Source organism: Amblyomma maculatum, chromosome 1, assembly GCF_055883805.1.
Source record: "Amblyomma maculatum isolate TAMU_Amacu chromosome 1, ASM5588380v1, whole genome shotgun sequence".
NCBI classification, from domain to species: domain Eukaryota; kingdom Metazoa; phylum Arthropoda; class Arachnida; order Ixodida; family Ixodidae; genus Amblyomma; species Amblyomma maculatum.
In genome coordinates, this window is record NC_139344.1 from 409,273,732 (window position 1) to 409,290,181 (window position 16,450).

Here is a 16,450-nt window from a genome sequence, read left to right on the forward strand (position 1 = left end):
AATGCCGTGCTGCTGCTTTACTTTAGCGACATCGATATCTCGTCTACAGAAATTAGCACTTCGCATTGCATCGGGACCAAAAATATTCTGAACGGGGTTTATATTCAGCGATTGCGCTAGGGTCAAGATTTAATGCGGTAAAAACCATATGTAAAGTACCAAATAATCTTGCATGTATTCCAGAATATTTTTTATCTTCATGTGCGTACCTACAGCAACGCAAAAGAAATCAAAACGAAACTAAGAAACGAAATAGCACTGAAAACACTTTGCTTAGCAGAAAGCTGCCATAAAATACAATAATGTGTAAGGAAATATGAAATAACATGCTATATACTCAAGCTAAATAAAAAACGCGCCAGAAGTGGATCATTTTGTAGTATTAGCGTGGTACTACTCCGCAGAAAAAGTATAAATTACGTTTGAAACTACGATAAGACATTAAACATATGTCCCAGATGTATTGGCTCTGGGGTGTATGGCGCTCGACTGCTGATCATGAGGACGTCGGCGCGACCTAACCGCAACAGCCGGGTTTCGATTGAGATGAAAAACACGATCTATATCGGGGCAAGGTTTTATTTTTATTTTGTAAGGAAGAAGGATGTACAACTTTGTCCGCCGCCATATTCGCTCCTGTACTGCTTGTCAGCCGCTGAAGTCGATCTCCGCGCCCCTTTTCGGGCCATTACAGCCATTGCCTTGGCCAGCGCGACCCTACGATCGTGTCGGCATCGACCTCTATGGCCCCCTTCCATCTTCGACATCAGGCAACCGCTAGGTAATAGTCGCCGTGGATCACCTCAATGGCTACGCGGAGATTGCAGCCCTGCCTACGGCTAGTGCTCGTGACGTCGCCTCCTTTATCCTACGTCACTTGGTTCTACGTCACGGGGCACCTCGTGAACTTCTCAGTGACCACGGCTGCGTCTTCTTGTCACAAGTGGTCTACCAGCTGTTAGAAGTTCAACACTATAGCCAAACGGGCGAGTTGGTGGAACATATTGGATCTAAAAACAGCTGTTTTTCCATCCAAGCTGTTAGAAGCTTGCAAAATAATACATCGAACCACCACAGCTTACCATCCTCAAACCAACGGCCTCAAAGAAAGGCTTAACCGAACTCTTGGTGACATGATCTCCATGTACGTTTCTTCTGACGCGTCTAATTGGGATCAGGTGCTTCTGTACGTCACCTATGCCTATAAAACAGCGTCTCAGGCAACGACTGGATTTTCCCCATTCTTTCTCCTATACGGTCGTGAGCCTTCCTGTCTACTGGACACCATACTTCCATACCGCCCCGACAATTCAGAGTACATTTCTCTTTCTGCTGTTGCCCGTAATGCTGAGCAGTGCCATCAGCTGGCTCGCTCATTCACGTCGGACATTCAAGATCTTCGCTGACATGAGAGCGATCACGGCAAGCCCGCTTCTGACTTTCCTACCAAACCCTCGTTTGGCTCTTTGTTCCGGCTGATTCCAAATTCTCTGCAAAGTATCATCAAAGTAAATATGGTGGACTTGAAGAGAAAGAATCGCATCTAAAAAATCGGATATTGCTTTTTACTGGGATTTTGTAGTCACCACGAAGGGAGATAAATGGCGACACAACTACTTCCACACTTTCGTTGAGGACGAGGCTTCTTTTCAGCTTGAATTGAGTAGCCACTCGAGGCCCCCGCCCCCCTCCCGCCAAATATCTCCCCTCATATTTTACTCATGCATAACACGGTTTGAATAAACATGAATGCATTACTTACTAACCGTGTTATACGTATTTTCACTGATACCTTCACACGGTTGCACCAGCACACGATGCACGATCAGTGAGAGTCGCGATGCATCGTTCGAATAGCAGCGGTCAACGTAAGGCGCCATCCTTTGCAAGATCTGGGTCTGAAGAAAGGCTCACTGAACGGCAAGGCTCACTGAACGAGAGGGCGAACCGGCTCTCCGAAGTCAAAAAGAACCCCCGCTCACTTTTAATGAAGTTCTGCTCACTCGTTCTTTAATCAGAGCGGTTGAAGAGACAGTCGAAGGCAAAGAGAGTACAGTGCTCTAGCGAGAAAGAGTGGTTGAGACTTTTACGGGGAAGGGCAGGAGAGCAGCTGCTTTGTCGCACCACAAACAGAAGCGCGGAAGTCACGCCCGGCCACTGAGTCGGCTTCAACGGAGCGGTTCAAGAGGTCTAACGGGCGTGGATCAGTGACTGAGAGAGAAAGAGAGACAGAGCAGGCTTTCTCTCCCTCCAATAGAACTACTGCTCACTCCTGAGCGACCCAGACTCACTTCAGCGAGTCGGCTCACTTCAGTGAGCTGAGGCGTTCTGAGCCGCTCACTAAAGTGGGCCGCTTTGCCTATCTCCAATGTAATATAAACCCATCGATTTCGGCCTTCTCGACAATTTCGAGACGCATCCTAAAACAAGTCCAGTTCGTCTAGGATCAAAGGGGTCACATACTATAGTGAAGGCTTGTCAATGAAAAAAGAATGTGCAATAAAATGCTTTGCTGAAGAAACAAACTCAGCGACCATCGTCCACGACCAGCGTGCAAAAGTGCAGCCGACACCACCAATAGCAGACGACAGGGCGATGATATGCCGTTGCACCGTTAGCGGGCAATGGTTTCCAGACAAGTAAGCTGCTTTCGAAATAATAAAACGAAATTCCTTCTAAAAATATCTACTGCACAGAAGGATCTCAAATTTCGAAGAATAATAATTCTCGTGTGCAGAGTGAAATGTAATAATCAGTTTATGCTGAAATTTAGCTGTCATGGTGAACCGTGCTGAGCGATTTTGTACTGCTTCAATAGACTATATGACGTCTACTTGACCGGGATCCCAAACAGACGGTGCTATTCGAGTTGTAGGTGACACACATAATTACATGGTGCAAAGAAGAAATGATTCAACGAATGTATCCAAGTATACTGATTAGCTTAGCAATGAGGCAATTGGCATGTGAATTCCAAGATATATCATTGGTAATTATTACACCAAGGTAGCGGCATGATGCAACAGACTGTAATGAGACGGTATTAAGCATATACGCGGCACTTGTTAATTTAGTGCGAGATAGCTTAATTTATTTCCATTTCTTAATGTTTAACGGCATGTACAATTTTCTACAGGTGTGCGGTATAATACACAGTCATCAGCAAATAGACAAATTTTGGAGGAAACGTAAGAAGGCAAATTCCTTATATAAATCAAGAATTAGAGCAGACCCAGAAAAAGTGCGGATTCAGAACCGACCACTGCCAAAGGTCAGAGTGCACTGGGACCAAAGGTGAATACGGAACTTGCAAGTGGAAAGCATTGCGAGTTACGTACCTAGTTCGATTCTAAGATTTTCATTTCGCTGCATAATACCGTTGCTTAGTTGGCGTTTCTATTACTCAGATTCGGGTGATGTAAAATGTGGGGGCCAAGGAACCACACTTTGAGGATGGCATCCCCAATTTGAAAGTATAAGGTTGCTTACACTAAAATTACGTTAAGCACCAATTTGGTCAAAATCAGACGAAGTCAAGGACGAAATTTCGGGGTCGTCCACCTAAGTTTGGAGGTCAGCCCTGAATTGGCCATACCTGATTTAGCTTAGATGGATTTTGGTCCAGTTCTGACGAGGTGAATTTTAGGCATTAAGGGGGCCCAGTTGTGAGGGTAGCTCATGCCATTTTGAAGGTCACCACTGAATTTGCCAAACTCGAATTAGGTTAGACATAAATGTTGGTCAAATTTCTAACAAGGTTAAATTTTGGGGTCCAGTTGACTAAATTTCGGGGGCGACCAATCTCAATTTGTAGGTCACTGCGGAATTTCCCATGCTCGACTTAGGTTAGGCATCAATTTGGCCCAGTTCTGACGAGGTAAGATTTCCGATCTCTAGGCGGCCAAATTTTGGTGGTAGCCCTTTCATATTGGGAGGCTGCCATCTAGTTGGCCATTCTTGAATTCGACTGCATACCAAATTTAGTAGATTACCTCCTTATACATGAGGACACGCTCGATGTGATAGCAGTTCCCGAGGATGTGCGCTTTCAACAGGTTCAGTCGCTAAATTAATTTGTGAACCAATCATTTAAACGTTTAAATGTGTTAATAAATAACGCGATAACCTTACTAGGCTATGTTACGTCCGCAAAAGTTGTCCTCAAAATGTGTCGCCGGATGGCACGCCAAAACGAGTCATTGGTCATTAATAATTGTGATTATTGATAATAAAATAATATTTTAAAAATGATGAAAATAATCGTGATTACCAGTGATACCAATTATATAAAATGATAAATACGGATAACATAATTCGTTATAAGTATTGATAATATAATTAGTGATGGGTTGTTAACGATGGGTAGTTATTAATAGATGGTTAATAACAACGTCGCGGCACCGCTGGTGCTTTAGCTTTTCTCAAAGCATTTCTGCGGTACCTATTTTTCCTAAAATTTACGTATGTCCTTAATCAACCAATAATTACTTATGCGGTTCATGATTAACTGCTGGACACTTTGATGAGAGGCTCTGTCCACCCCACATACGAGCCAAAAAATGATTTCGCAATAAAGAAAATTAAAAACAAGTAAACGCAATTAGCTAGCACCGCAACGTAGGGAATGGCTTGATTCGAAATGCCCGAAAGGACTTTGAACTGACCGACGGTGCGGGGCAGTAATCTAAGGGCGAGTGTACGACACCGTGGCGCCATCCTTGGGGAATCGCGGCAACTTAACCCACCCCTCAGTCTGCACGTGGAGGTAAGTCTCATGGGGTGCCCGGATGTTCGCTTTCGGTGTTCGCTTGACGTCACATCAAGGTCGCCGACAACAGGAGGTAAAGGTTTTCATGATTAATAAATTCCAGTTGTGTTCTACTTATGGCTCAAAGAAGCCATGAATGCAAACGTCGACGAACAACTCATGTTCTTTGTTTGGCTGGGGAATAATATCCCTTTCCGTATCTTCTGGTGGCCAGAGGAAAACATAAGCGTATTGCGTTGCCTGGAACGGCAAAGTGCAAAGACAATTATCGCTCAAACTGCAGAAATGTGCTAACGAATGTACAAGGGAAGGTGTAGTAAGAATCAATTGTCTTGCCTCTTAGCTGAGGTGGGTCCGATTCTGACAGATTGAGTAATAAGCTGTTTAAAATTAAAGTCTCGGCATCAATTAAACAAATTCGAACTGTCAGTTCCCTCTTCGCTTACTACAGGGCTGGATTCAGGCCAATTAAATTTAGGAAAGTTGAAGTCGCCAAACTGGACTAATGAATAGTCACGCCACGCTCAAAGTGTCCTATGCACACGCAAGACGCCTAGTGGTGCATGCCACTCGGTTCAAAAGGTTTCAAGCTCGAAAGCCTGTAATCGTCCTGTGGACTTCGTCTCCTGAGCGGGAAGTGTCACGTGTTAAGGGTCGTCCCGGAGGGGACAAAAATCAAGAGCCAGAAGTTGGTAGACATTGGGGACTCTCGGTCCTCAACACTGTGCATAAACAACCCTTTGCTGTAAGCAACAGTTGTGTGAGCGTGGTGCGCGAAATTTCACCTCTTTGACGTGCAAATACCCACTATTGTCATCGCTCGATTCGGTTCGAAAGGAAGAAAGAAAGTACAGCTTTGTTATTGAAAGTTATAGGGAACCAGAATCCTATCCTAGTTCACTATACTGAAAGTAAACGTAGGTGTTGGGAAGGTGGTCAGCACGTGCCTCCGAGACCATGAAGAACCCGGGCGACACCGACCCATTTGCCACGACTCTGGATTGATTGTCCGGGACGAGTCATTGCTGGCCTTTACTTTATTCCCAGTATCAAGGGAGGGATCAGGCATGAGTTCTTTGGAAGGTAGATGGGACCAACAGTCGGAAGTTGTATGGTTTAATGATGCTATTTTCGCGCAGAAGTGACAGGTCAGAATAATTTCTGAATTAAGGAATTTGGTAGAAATCTATCGGTTAGGGAATGTATCAGCTTAAAGTTTTCTCCGCATCACCTGTTGCCCTCAGAAGAGTGAGCTGTGTGGTGGGGGGTATGTTCTTCTCCACAGTCTGTAGTGTGTGGTGCAATCGTGGTATAACGTGAGCGGCTCTCCGAAGGGCTCCAGATCCAATGCGACGTCCACAGCTCGGCTGGCTTCGACTCGAGCGTATGTGTGGGCTGCTTCTTTGCTTGAATTTTCCGCGAGCGCTAGATCCAAAATATGTCGATTTCTCTTAACTGTTCAATTGCCTCAAGGTTGAGAAGTATGTTGGAGGACTGCGCGCGTCGTCTTAGAATAAAGACGTTTGTTGAGGCGATGGCTTACAAGATGAAACAAGTAAAGTGCGTAAAATGCACGTGTAGCTCTCCTAGATGTTCTAGTAAGAAGGTTCGGATCACTAAGCCATTGCCAGAACATTACTATATTTGTTTCTGCTCCTGTCACAGAAGCCCTTGTTTCAAACGTTTAAACCGAAATTATGTCCGTTTTTAAACAACCATTTTTTTTTTAATAAACCCTCGGCACGTACTAAAAACATTGGTCTGTTTCACCGGTACAGCACTTTTCATTCCTGCTCTAATTAGCAGCAAATGGCGGAGACTGGCGTTTACTTTGAGGCGTGGATCATGAAACTGTTTTTTTTTTCTTGTTTTTTTTTGTGTGTGTACAGGAAAGTACAAAATAAATTCTCACACTTACCGTTTTCTTTCTTACCTTCAATTTCGATTCAGTACTGGCGCGTGCGGTTCTGAACGTTACACTGCATGCTACAGACGCGCGGTCACACTAGATATAAATAGCGCCGGTACACAAGGCATTGTTCACAGACTTAAGTACAGCCTTATGGTCCCCGCTGCCGCCCTATTTTTATTGTGAAAGGTAGCGCAGTGAACGCGCAGCATTCCTTGTTTTCTTCAATAATCTTACTAGTCCCCGGAGCAATATCCGGAAAACTCGATATCGCAAGCTGCAGTAGGTGAGCGAGCGACAGTGTTAGATAAGGGGATCACGAAGCGCTAGATTTCTAAGCGTGCTTTTCAGCTCCGGACGAAGCAGGAGCTGCTGGCTGTTTCGAATTGTCGCTGAGTGAGGTATCGAAGTTCAGCTGTAACCTGCGTCAATTCCATTGTTTGTTGTTGTTAACTCAAGCATGAACCAACTCTCCCAACAATAATATTACTTTGCAAGAAGCGCTTTGGCCACCGCTACTGTTTTTCGTCCCTTGATGTAAATCTTCCCAAATAACGCAAACTAACGACATATCTAATATTTCAGCATTAGTTCACTCTGATTATAATAACCTTTTTTAAAGCATGGAAACATGGCTTGCGCATAAAATATTTTTTTTTTTTACGTTACTTATGCAAACGCGCTTATATAGTGTCGGTGATGTGCACTATGGTTCTGCTATCCACAGCCATAGCTAAGCTTATAATACAGGCGATGATATCTGTCCTGACGCTCCCAGCTGTCGGTACGTTTAGAATGACTTTGATTAGCAAGTATGGAAAGACTGTTCAGAGATTTAACTGGTCATTTCGCTTCCTCTCCTCTTGTGCGTTGTGCAGTACACACTCGCGGGGTGGCGCAGTGGTAAGACGCCGGACTACTGTGCCGGAGTACCCGGGCCCGAACCCGACCTCGGAGGCTGCGTTTCGATGGCAGCGAAACGAACAGGCGTCCGTGTGCTGCGCGATATCAGCGCACGTTAAAGATACCCAGGTGGTCGAAATTACTCCGTAGCCCTCCACTACGGCTCCTCTCTTTCCACCTTCCTCCCTTCCCTTACGGCGCGGTTGAGGTGTCTACAGAAAAGCGTGAGACAGTCACCGCGCTTTCCCTTCCTATAAATCAATCAGTGTCCTTTGTAAATATGAAAGCTTGTACTGTCAACTGATATTTGCGTTCATCCTTTCTAATGTCGCTTTTTGTTTGTGCGAGAAACATATTTTATCCTGATAATTTTTGTGGAGGGCTTCAGAAACTTCACAGTTTACTTCGCAACGAAAACATGCGCTGCCTTTTTTTTTATACTGATTTACACATTTTGCACAAACCAAAATGGCGAATAAAATATAAAACTTATTTCACTCTATTAGCCTAAACCAGATTACAAAAAGTATGTTTCGATGGAGGCGAAACGAAGAGGCGTCCGTGTGCTGTGCGATGTCAGCGCACGTTAAAGATCCCCAGGTAGTTGAAATTACTCCGTAGCCCTCCACTACGGCTCCTCTCTTTCCACCTTCCTCCCTTCCCTTACGGCGCGGTTGAGGTGTCTACAGAAAAGCGTGAGACAGTCACCGCGCTTTCCCTTCCTATAAATCAATCAGTGTCCTTTGTAAATATGAAAGCTTGTACTGTCAACTGATATTTGCGTTCATCCTTTCTAATGTCGCTTTTTGTTTGTGCGAGAAACATATTTTATCCTGATAATTTTTGTGGAGGGCTTCAGAAACTTCACAGTTTACTTCGCAACGAAAACATGCGCTGCCTTTTTTTTTATACTGATTTACACATTTTGCGCAAACCAAAATGGCGAATAAAATATAAAACTTATTTCACTCTATTAGCCTAAACCAGATTACAAAAAGTATGTTTCGATGGAGGCGAAACGAAGAGGCGTCCGTGTGCTGTGCGATGTCAGCGCACGTTAAAGATCCCCAGGTAGTTGAAATTACTCCCTAGACCTCCACGACAGCTCCTCTTTCTCTCCTTCCACTTTCTCTCCCACCTTCATCCTCTCCCCTACGGCGTGGTTCAAGTGTCCACAAGCACAAGTGTGACAGATACTGTGCCTTTCCCTTCCTGTGAATCAATTATTATAATTATTATTATATAGCGGACATGGAGAGGGGGGGGGGGGCGCTAGCACCAAATGGCGAATGGCAGTGAAAAATCAAATGAAAACATTTTCTGGTCATGCTCATGCTCTCAACAGCCAGGATAACAGCCTTCTTAACACATTATTTAATCTCCCTATTCAAGATGCTGAAGCTGCGGTAACTACTCCGTTCGTTATAATCGCCACGTATTCGTTTCGCCTATTGAAGGAATTGTTTCTATCGGAGGTTTTTTCATTCCGTATTGCGCTCTTCATTAATTGGACAGCCTTCTCTCCTATTCGTCTTTTTCCTCCGTCATACGTCAAGAGGTAGGGCGATGAAGCCTAATATTGACGTTTCGTTCGTTTATTCACTTGCACCAGAATCGACATGTGGCACGGCTCCTCGTCACGTATCAGTGGTAATTTTGGCATTCTTTTTTTTTTTTTTTGTCGCCGCATATTTTTCTTAATATATAAAACAGCCGACAAAAATTGTCTTTGTGAAAACGCAAATACATATATGAATTGGGCAGCACAGATACTGCTCACTGCCAGGAAGCGTACGCTTAAGTTGACCCAAGGCCCTTTCAGCACGCATCTTTGCGCATGTCCATACTTCTGCTGCTGAAGGGTTATCACTACGTGATGAAGCTGAATCAGCTTCTATTGGTCAACGTGCAACGTTTTCAGGCATGGTGCTCTTTCATGTTTTTCATATGCAGAGATGTACCTTCTGATGGGATGACCAATCAGACAAATAAGCGGCAGTAGAACTGCCATCATGCGCTATTCCCAGCAACCCAACGGTAAATGCATGGAAATCTGCGTCCTCCTAATACAAACACTACCTCAAAATTAGTCTTTTTTTTTTAACTTTATTGAAAACATCCGGATGTCCGAATTTTCCGGAGCCTTCTCTTCCCCCTTTTCTTACGGGGATCACAAGAGACATGATATCTACAAGTAGGAGCGCAAGGCTCCGCAAAGAAATGACAAGTCACCTTTATTAAGAATGCTACCATGTAAATGGACACAACATAATCACTAAGCATTTCTGTGGCATGTGATCGGCGTATTTAGAAATAATGCCCTAGATGGTGTGTCGCTGGAAACAGGGCGCTCGCATGAGCGACCCGTTTCAGTATTTCATATCAAACCCAGCAGCTTTCCTGTAATGCTGCGACTGAAACACAGCACAATAATTGGAGCTTCGGCCTACGTTCTTCTTCGCATACGGATTCCGCCTCATTGTGGTCAAGTCGGTAATGCCAATCAAGAAAGACACCTGCTCTAGTAGAAAAGTCGTCTGCATTTCTCGGAGTTCAGCTACAAGCATGCGAGCGCTTTTCCAAACGGAGACTTGTAACGCGGCTATTCACATTGTGAAATTACCTATACGAATCTGATTAAGGATATCTGATATATTCCGACGTATGGAAGGATGTATGAGTGCGGTAAGGTCACGTTTATTCTTACCATCGTCATAAACCTAACTAAATGTTAGCGGCAGGAAAAAAGCCTCACCCGTATTCTTTCTTAGTGCCGTTTCCTGCGCCAACTGATTAATTCTTATTCCCCCAAACTTCCCAATCACAACCTCCCACGTAACCCGCTACCGATCATTTGCCATAGGAGAGTCCACTGGTAATCTCGCCTTAGCATCTCATACCTTACTAAAACTCATTTGATGTTCTTGATTTTGACTATATTGTAATCACTGCAGTTATTGTCCATGTCTTTACTGCAAACATGGTGGCAGTAGTAGTTTCGCCATATTCCTCATGTAAGGACTCTTTTGCATAACTGTTATTTATTTCGAGATTGACTTCCTTGTTTTCACTTTAACATGAGAACTAATCCTCGTAAGACAATGGCGGGCGGCATTTCGCCTCGGCCGAAAGTACCCGTTTCCCCGATGCACTCTAGCATATATCCAAAAAGAAATGGTAATCATCCTCAGCTCTTATAGCTGTCTTCGGCAATAAGGAATATTGCAAGTGGCTAAAGCGTCACCACGGTAGAAGTTTCGCGCTGACCTAAATGCCTTTCATGCGTAATTAAGCGGTGCAATAAGAAAATTTATAGAAAACGACCAGTCACGAGGACTTAGCGTAAAGAGTCTAAACCATTGCAAAATCTAAAATCTAAAAAACAGTGCTGGCATGCTCACTAGTTGAACCAAACAATTGTTTGTTATTAGGTTCAAGATAACTTACTTACTGACAGATGTCCACTCATTTTGCACACATGTGTTAGAATATCCTACAAAAACAGCCTTTTGTTTTGCACATGAATGTTTTGGAAAAATTACGAATGGCTTTTTACACCTAGTACTTACGTTTACTACAAAATACACTTTTTAAACGTTTGGCTGTTTATGAAAAATATGGTTTAGCATTTACCGATCATATTAGCGTCGCCAAATGAGAGTGGAAATTTTAGTAAGCTAAACATTTTTGGTTATTTACACGTACACTTAGGTACAATAATTTTTTCGCAATATTTTGTGATTGAATTTTCGCACACCCATACAATAAAGTCAACACCAAAATAAAATGGTACCAACAAAAATATTTCACAAATACAATGTTCAACATGTTCCTGTGTGCATGAAAACAAAAGCGCACGCTCCGAAGAAGCATCATAATCGGAACTATGACTGAAATTTTAGACTCTGCATAACTTCCTTGATATGCTTTTACAGCACCATTGTTAATCTCTTTTATGCCTGTATGCAACACGCAGCTAAAGGCGTAACCACGAAGTGCATTTTAGTTGTCATCACTCAAGAATATAGTTCAAGTAATCTTTTCTCACGGTATCATATCCAGAAACATTATACAAATAAAGCCACGGTGACATATCATAAAACGTGTGACCACGGCGGTACACTCAGCTCGTTGCACAACAGTGGACGACAACGAACCCAGATAAGTCATCTCGAGCAGCATTACATGTTAAACTGCACAAAATGAAGGTTGAAAAAAACGTTAAATGCTCTTCGCTTGCGGCCGCACATACGTCATGTAGTAGAAGTCTGTGAAGAGGCACGCGAAAAGCAATCCTTCGAGTGCCCCGACGAACGCTAGAATCCTGGGTATTCCGCAGTCCAGAAGCGCGGGTATGAGCGCATGCAGCGACAGAGCGCTGAACTGGGCAATCTGGAAGATGGTGACGTACTTCTTCCACCAGAGGCGCGGCCGCAGCTCTGGTCCCAGGGCGGCGAGCGCGTAGTACGCGTACATGACCACGTGCACGGCTGAGTTGAGCAGCGGGAAGGAGAACACGTGACCTGTAATGCCCAGCGTGATGACCAGCCACACGGACCACAGAGCCAGTGAGTGGTGCAACAGATGCAGAAAGCTAAGGTGCGTCGTCTTCTTGCGCAGTACGAAGAAGAGCGTGTCCAGCATCTCTCCGGCCTTCATCAGCATGTAGTACCAGGCATTGTCCAGGAAGAACATGTTCATCCCCGTAGGTCGCGGGTCAGTCGGCCAGCACAGAAGACTCTGACCATTTCTCATGCCAGTGTACTTGAGCGTTATGTAGATAAAGTACAGGCTGAGAGTGACCATAGCAACGTTGTAGGCGAGCACGATCTTGCGAATGTCGTACGGCTCGCGTCCCCGCATAAGCCAGGGTCCGAGTCTCGTGGCGAAGAGCAGGTAGAAGCCGATAATGCTCACTATGGGCACCGGGCTGCCCATGAAGAACCAGCTGCTGGTTCGTGGATCCGCCAGCTGCACGTAGTGGGCGTGCAGAGTACCAAACGAGGTGGTCGCATTCGCTGCGATCATGGTGGCTCGTGTGCGACTGTGAAAGTGGCATACACCTCTGGGCTACCGAAACTCACGTCTTTCTCGCTTCTTCGATCGGGGTGAAGTGCGCATTCTCGACAGCGCGTCATGAAGACCCCTTCTAGATGTTTGTCTTGTCGCCCACAAGCTGAGTACAATAGCCTAGCCCTCTAGGTTCGAGGGCGCATGGTGACAGAGGGGGAATAGGCAATGCTGCCTGGCATTAGCGCGACACATTGTTTCCGAATGGCCCTGAGTCCTGCCGACGCATTTTGCCTCGACCTTGTTTACGGTTGCTTTGAGGAAAAATTGGTACTCCCTTTGAGTGCAAAGGGCATGACCAAATCTTGGTGCGTGTTATTCTTTTTCGTTCGCTGTCTCTTCCATCGGACAGGGAAAAACAAAAAACAAAATGATAAAACCTGGATACAATAGAGTACTGGCCATTAAGTGTGATTCATCAGGTGAAGCACTCTAGTGAGAAACCAGCGTCAAGCTTGACGGATTTCGGCTTTCTCCTGAGTCGGATCTTCGTCGTTGATGTTTGCATGTTTCCAACAAGAATTGGATTTCTCGGAGAACCTTTAATTTTTGCCGACGTCATGATTTATCCGATCATTGTTATTACAACCAGAGCTCTGTCTTCAAGGTCTCCGTTCTCACCTATATGCAAGTTCATTAATACCAACCACGTGACGACCCATTACACGCACTCCAAACCTCGCGCATCAGGCAGTCTTAGACGTCACAGCGAGCGGCATGCTACTCGTAAGAGGCTTTCTAAAGATTCAAGGTGCCTATCTGGCGCTCTGTGATGGTAAGTAGTTGTAAGAAATGATACGGTAGCAGTCTCGCAGAGGATGGACAGGTGGACAGTGTGGCGAAGGAAGGGTTGAGGAGGACATAAATGGGGCCGGGTCTAAATTGATAGCCTTTACGATTGCTGTCGCTGAAATTCCGATTTCTGCGCAATACAATTAAACGTTTTCCATCTTTTGTACTTCAAATCCTGATTCAACTAGCACAATTGAGAATTCGTCATTGCTGAGTCGTCCGGAAAGCAGCCATATTGGTATAAGGTCCGCTTCTTTGATGTCTGAAAAAAAAAAATTATCCGAATTCTTCTTGTCAATTATGCCAAGAAAGTGACAGACAGGAGCTACAGGCCTGCTCTCTATATGCACAAACCGTCCAGGAAGATATTGAGACTGTGAATTTTCTAGCCGCTGGTCACGTTTTGATGAATTGATGAATATGTAGTAACAGGACATTTTTTTTATTGTTTGCCGATTTTAAATGTGCATAACTGTTTATGCTCATTTAATTGATTAAACGTAGTTCTTTATCTATATATTAAGCCGACCACGTCTGTCATACATGTGCGTCAGTCGCGAGAGACGATTTTAGTTTTGATGCCTGGGCGCAGCCATCTTATTTGATGGTGGCGCCCCGTATGAGCAAAATTGGGACAGTCCGCTCCGGCACCTCTTGGCGCCATCTTGGGCTGTGCGTACACAGTTGATGCTCCTATAGCGGCAATGTAAAAGGGCTGTTTCGCGGTGCTCATCCGCTATCCGACACCTTGGTGCTATTTTGTGTTTTCTTTGCACGCACCAGCAAACCATACCATCCGTTTGGCATGACAGCAGCTGTTGGCAACAGCAGTAGCGGCCGGAGCGACTGCGAAAGAGTGCGCTCCGCTTCCACAGGCCAAACTCGTCAGAGTTAGCTGGAGGGATGTATATGTTGTGTCTTTCACGATATATGCATTTTCAGTTATATTTTATAATCGCAATGGTACTGTACACACAAACACACAGCGAATGAACCGTACGGGCAGCTACCGAACGCTGAATACAGATATTACGAAATATGTTTTCCAGTCATCGCCTCATCGAAACGTGAAGTGCGACCCATTTCATGTCCTGTATTTTCCCTCGACAGTGCATATATATATATTCAGTTTTGCGCTGCTTTTATTTCGCATTAAAGGCACGGGCAGCGTTCACCGCGGTTACGCCGCTAACTGCTGCTATCGCGTACCAAGCGCGGCGAATGCATGCGTGTCTGTGGTGCGCCGGCGACCGAGTGCGAAAAGCATACGATCGAGCTGTCCGGCTACAACAATGTACTTTTAAGTTAAACCACGGTCCAAAAACATAAAAGAAGCAGTTTCTAAAGTACCATCTGTCGACATTTTTCTGCAGCCTTGGTGTACGTCCAGCGACGCAGCAACAGCGTATCCCCGTCCCGTCGTAGCAGCATCGTCTGCACGAAGTATTGCTCAGCAAAACGCCGAAAAACATTCGCACTCAGTTGCCCCACGAATGAAGACAAATTCGCAGCACTTACAGCAGCACTTACGAAAGCGGCGCCGCCCTCTGGTGCGGCGGACGACGGCACTCTTGCCGAACGCCAGTGCCGAGCGCATTGTATGAATAAAAGAAAGATGTAAATTTCGGTGACGCCTAAGCAGCAGAGCCAACGTGTAGACGATGAGCCGCGCGCCGCACCAGCGGCAGCTGTCTGTGTTGATAAACTTGTTTGTATTGCAATTATCAATAACATGGCACGGATCAACTATCCGCAAGAAAGTTTTTTTTTTTTTTTTTTTTTTTTTTTTTGCAGTCGGCCTATTGTTTGAGCAAAGAACCGATTTCATGCTCTTCTGGCTCTGGTGGAAGAGATCCACCGTGTCATTGGCGCGAAGAGCTTTCGGGAGGCATGGCCGGCGTGGCGTGCGTGTTTACTACGGCGGAAGAAGTAAAATGTGTATCATACTCGTTAGTACACCGTTGGTACTAAATTTGTGTTTCTTACACAGAACGTTCATAGGCGAATTAAATCAGGATGGACTGCAAAGCGGTGAAGAAACACATACCAGCAGCATTTGGACTGTCGTAACATCCTTCATGAATACGCTCTCGGCAATCGTCTTGCGACTTCTTCGATTGTTTGTGCATTAAACGATCACGCATTGCTATCCAGATGACATTACCACTAAAAGGGACGCTAATAAAGGTATTTAAGTGCCTCACACGACGATATACCGAGGTTCAAGGCCGCTCTGCTATGCATGAAGCGTGTAGCTCGGTAGTGGCAACAATGGGCCGGCGCAATGAATAAGGTTAGAGAGTATTTTCCTCCTCTGCTGCTTGCTTTCTGTAAAACGGTCTATACATCTTCTGTCTTTCAACCAACTGATTTGTTTTGAACAAAGCTAGAATATTCCACTCGACTAGACAACTGAATTTTTAACTATATGCATAAATTTTTGTTCCTTACTCTGAATCTGAGACGCGCCATGCATTTTCGCCGGTGCCTCTTTTGCTCTAAACGAAAACGGCAGCGGTTGACAGAGTCTCCACCCAGTAGTTTGCCATGCACTCACGTCAGGTCGCGCTACGCCTGCTTACAGCTTCCAGAGGCACACTGCATAGCCTGGTAAAGTTATTTTGGTACAAAATTTAGGGGCAAAAAGTGTTGAGGTAAGTGTGCCCGAAGCTTCATTAGACCGTGCTCGGCCGCACTGACGAAAGCACGCGCACGCATGAGCGGATTGTTGACTATATATTATTCCTCGTACACAATAAATCTTAGACGCTGATTTCGGCGTCTTTCTACAAACCATAAGGGGTGAATTATGACAGGACCTGTCGGTTGCAACTGACGCGGACGGAGCGAAGAGCGAGCGAGCGTTTCCCTTGCGCGTGAACGGCGGTGGCAGAGGCGCAGCGGTGGGGCGGCGGCGACCCCACCGAAGTGCGGCGGGTGGTGGGAACAGGCGCCATTGGTGAGGCTGTAAGAGAAGCGCGCTCTCCCTCGAGACCGGCCGTGGCTTA

At 45.2% G+C, this 16,450-nt stretch overlaps 1 pseudogene; it reads right to left on the reverse strand.

Moving 5' to 3' along the window:
• Window positions 1–11,801: 11,801 nt before the first annotated feature.
• Window positions 11,802–12,608, reverse strand: LOC146208904 (very long chain fatty acid elongase 7 pseudogene; annotated as a pseudogene).
• Window positions 12,609–16,450: the final 3,842 nt, after the last annotated feature.